The sequence below is a fragment of the Urocitellus parryii genome, chromosome 3 (assembly GCF_045843805.1).
Source record: "Urocitellus parryii isolate mUroPar1 chromosome 3, mUroPar1.hap1, whole genome shotgun sequence".
NCBI lineage: Eukaryota > Metazoa > Chordata > Mammalia > Rodentia > Sciuridae > Urocitellus > Urocitellus parryii.
The window spans coordinates 205933043-205937679 of NC_135533.1; the positions used below are offsets into that span (position 1 = coordinate 205933043).

At 38.2% G+C, this 4637-nt stretch overlaps 1 pseudogene; it reads left to right on the plus strand.

Annotated features, from left to right (window-relative positions):
• The first annotated feature begins 1997 nt into the window (after positions 1–1997).
• Positions 1998–2863, plus strand: LOC113183570 (dual specificity protein phosphatase 12 pseudogene; annotated as a pseudogene).
• Positions 2864–4637: the final 1774 nt, after the last annotated feature.

Genomic DNA, 4637 nt, shown 5'->3' on the forward strand with positions numbered 1-4637 from the left:
TCCCCACCCAAAATAGGTTGACACGAGAAACCAAGTTTCCCTGCAGGAGGAGACTTTTATGACCAGATTAGGAAACTCTTGAGAGAATCTCAAGATAGAGCTCCCCTCGTTTTAAAATTAGACTTCCTTCTCTAGACTCTCCTGAGACACATTTTCTCTTTTACTCCCCTCATCTGGCAGGAAAAAAACAAAAACAAAAAATCTGTCTCAGTTAATTAGAATAAAACTACCCTTCATCTGTCCAAGTCCAAGAACCCGAATTATTTATATTCTCTAGTGGAGACATCACCCAGAATACTAAGAGACTTGCCTCGCACTTAAAATTGAGGAGCTTAAGATGAGATCATGGTTCTGTGAGGAACGTGGAAGAAGATTTAAGGGCACAACTAGCTGGCAAATGTCCTCCCTCAAAATAATTTACAAAAGGTTAGTTAGTATCCTCCATTCTGAGTGAGGCCCCAGCCAGAGGTCATGGAAGGAAAGTCGGAAACGTTGATCCCTAGAGGCTCTGGGATTGGGAGTTGCCCTCAGCCAAAAAAACCCAGTTTTCTCAGCACATGTGCCCATATTTCTGTTTTCTTTTTGTTTATTAAGAGGGAGCCTCACCCTCATAAGTAATAGTAGGTTATTTTAATTATGGCCATATTATATTTTTATAGGACTTTTTTTTTTTACAAATTCTATATTTTTTGAGCTCTCGGTTTTTGATCCTGTGCACCAAGATTAATGATTTTCTTATCGATCCTCTTTTATCCAAGAGTTTTTTTTTTTTTTCCATTCTGCTTTGTTCAGAGGCCAGTTTGGAAGGGTGAACTCTCAGTCTAATAGGTTTTAAGCAGTTACGTGGTCTGTTTCTTGCCTGTCTTGTGTATGTGTGCACACTGTATACTGTGTTTTGTCTACATATGTCCTTATGTCCATGTCATGTACATGGTATTAAAACTGACAGCGATAAATGAGCACACATAAATTAAGTTATAAAAGAAAAACGGACCTAAATACCTTTAGTTCATGGGATTAAAAAAAAAAAAGTAAGATTTAAATTAGGTAAACAAGTGACATTAAAAATGTCTTTAAAATGAGTAATTGACAAGTTTTTCTAGGTGGTCAGACAATTGGTAGAATGTTAATTTCTGTAAAATGTCTAGAATGCAATATCCATTGCTCCTAGGATTTTTTCTTTAACAGCAAAAAGATGGCTAGTACTGTTATCTACACTTGTCTGTTGTTTGGGTTTTTACAGTTAAAAGTAAGTTAATTAGATTTAACATCAATGGGATTAATCTTCATAAATGTGTTTGTTAGAGGCACCAGATTAATTTACAGAGTTAAAGTGCAAACTGATAAATATAAAATCAAGTACTCTTGATATCTTTTATTCTATAGGGTAATATACTTAAACATCATGTATGTTTTCATAAATTGGTAAATGGAAAAAGGTTTAAGATTTTTTTATCTGTATAAAACAGATAAAAATAGATTGTTTTCTTCACTGAAAACAAGGTTACTAAGAGTTAAGTTCTAACAGGTATAATTCTATATGCATAGGTTCCAAAATTTTCAACTGTGTTTCATTATTTCAGATCAGCTGGTGTTTAAAAATACTTCATTTGGGAGCTATGACATAAAGATGAAATACTTTATGCTATTTACAGTATTAAAGTACTGTAAATAGCATAAAGTATTTCATCTTATTAAAATCGAGTAATTTGGGCTGGGGATGTGGCTCAAGCGGTAGCACGCTCGCCTGGCATGCGTGCGCCCGGGTTCGATCCTCAGCACCACATACAAACTAAGATGTTGTGTCCGCCGAAAACTAAAAAATAAATATTAAAAATTTCAAAAAAAAAATAAAATCGAGTAATTTGCCTAAATTTAGAAATTTCATAAAGGTTATATCAGAGTGTAAATTAAGAAAAAGGATCAACAGCTAGGAAAGAGATGTAAGAAGGTTTTAGGTATGGAAATATCAGTACAGAAAATAGAAGGAAAAGGAAATGTTTCTGGGCCCTGTTGGCAGAGCAGGGCTCGAGCCCTGGCTGCGGGAGCGGGACTCAGCACGCTCAGCCCGGGAGATGCTGCAAGTGCGGCCTGGGCTGTACCTGGGTGGGGCAGTCGCAGAGCCGCATTATTTGAAGGAGGCCGGCATCTCTGCCATGTTGACGGTGGACTCAGAACCTGGTTTCAAGGAGGGGGCTGGGTTCGAAGGTCTACGGAGCCTCTTGGTGCCAGCCCTGGACAACCCGAGACCGACTGGCTCAGCCATCTGGATGGGTGCGTGGCCTGCATCCGCCAGGCGCGCTCGGAGGGCCGTGCGGTGCTGGTGCACTGGTCTCTTTTTCAGCCACGCAGGCATCAGTCAAAGTGTTGCTATAGTGACTGCTTTTTGATGAAGACTGACCGCCTTACCTTTGAAAAAGCCTATGAAAATCTACAGACTATCAAATCTGAAGCTAAGATGAATGAGAGATTTGAATATCAACTGGAATCATACCAGGCAATGGGATATGAAGCGGGTACCTCTGGTGCAATTTATAAGCAGTATCGCTTACAAAAGTTTACAGACAAGTATCCAGAATTGCACAATCTACCTCAAGAACTCTTTGCTGTTGATCTAACTACCATTTCACAAGGATTAAAAGACGAAGTTCTCTACAAATGTAGAAAATGCAGGCGATCCTTATTTCGAAGTTCTAGCATTTTGGATCATAACGAAGGAAGCAGGCCTCTAGCCTTTGCCCACAAGAGAATGACACCATCTTTCATGCTTGCCCCAGGGAATCAGGCTCAATGTACATCTCATTTCATTGAACCTGTACAGTGGATGGAATCCACTTTGTTGGGAGCATGGATGGGCAGGTGAGAACACACTTTATTTTCTATAGTTTCATTGTATCATTTATATTGTGTGCATTTTGGCATTTTTAGCCATATTTTAACCAGTGTTTTCCTTCATCTTAATGCCTTTCTTTCTGAACATTATACCTTTCTAATGTAGGTAAGGCTATCAAAAATAAAGTTGTTTATATATTTTTGATGCTGGGAATTGAACCCAAGCCTTGTTCATGCTCAGCATGCACTCTACCACTGAGTCATAGCCCCCAAATGAAGTATTTTTAAACACCAGCTGATCTGAAATAAGGAAACATATTTGAGAACCACTGGTCTAAGTTATTAGATTCCTTTTAAGGCTATTGTTTTAAATTTTTCCAAATATAAAGCTAATGTTATTTATTTTGTAAACTGTCTAGAATATATGTGACACAATTTGTAACAATTAGGGTAAGTCAGGATTTTAAAATTAGGTTTAAAATTTCTTTCATTTTTCTCTGTTGGTTCATCTATTTTCTCTAACTTTTCAATTTAGTGTGTTTGCTATGAGGTTCTTTTTCACTTCCTGTTAAAAGTGCAACTCCTGAACATTCTTTGGCAGCCATATTTCTCCTTTATTATTCTAAAGGTTATCCTGAATGATTATAATATTTTTTGTGTTTATGTGTACACTTTGTACCACTGAGTTACAACCCAGACCCAAGTAATAATCTTAATGAATTTGAAAGATGTATGGTTTTTATAAAAGTTTGTAAGAATTTGTGTAACAGCTATTTTGTGAAAGCCTTCCCTAAAACAGGGTAACCTTTAAAAAAAAAAAAAAAAGCTTTATTAGGGTATAACTCATATACCATACAATTTACCTTTTTAAAGTGTATAATAGTTTTTAGTATGTTTAGAGAGTTTTTTCAATCATCACCATTCTCTTTTTTTTTAAGAAAGAGTGAGAGAGAGGAGAGTGAGAATTTTAATATTTATTTATTTATTTTTTTGTTTTCAGCGAACACAACATCTTTGTTTGTATGTGGTGCTGAGTATCGAACCCAGACGGCACGCATGCCAGGCGAGAGCAATACCGCTTGAGCCACATCCCCAGCCCCAGCAATAGTTCTTTTAATAGAACTAATGTGATAGTCAAGCCAAAGTGACTCCATTCTGTAAAACAGCCATGCCAAGTAGAAGGTCATGAATGGGGCAAGTTGTTCTTTTCCTTTTGCTATAGATACCCTTAAATTGTGGCTAAAGCGGTAGTGCGCTCGCCTGGCATGCGTGCGGCCCGGGTTCGATCCTCAGCACCACATGCCAACAAAGATGTTGTGTTCGCCAACTAAAATAAATAAATAAATAAATAAATGGAAACCCTTAAGAACACGGAATTACTTAATGGGGCATTGTTTCTGTAACTAGGGTAACGGGGCTGTGTTTCTGGAACTGGGGTGACTGGGCTAATTGTGATTGGCTAAGTGTCCCGCCACCTGACTGCACTTTCCCGCTTCTATTACTTGGCTGGCTTGCGTCGGCTGGACCCCCAAACATCCCTTTTGTGGCTTTCAGGCTTATAAGGGGTGCCCTTGCAATTGTTTGGGACTAATCAGGGGAACAGCTGTATGTTCTGGTCAGCCGCCACCGGTGTGCTTCAATAAAGGCTTGATTCAATTATATATGAGTGGTCTGGAAGTCAATTTATGAAACCTGGGGACGTTGCTTTAACTATAACATTAAGTCATACACTATGTCAGTTCCACAACACTGATGCCCCCAAATTTTGAGAAATTTTTCCTTTGCAAGGCTCATATTTACCCCTG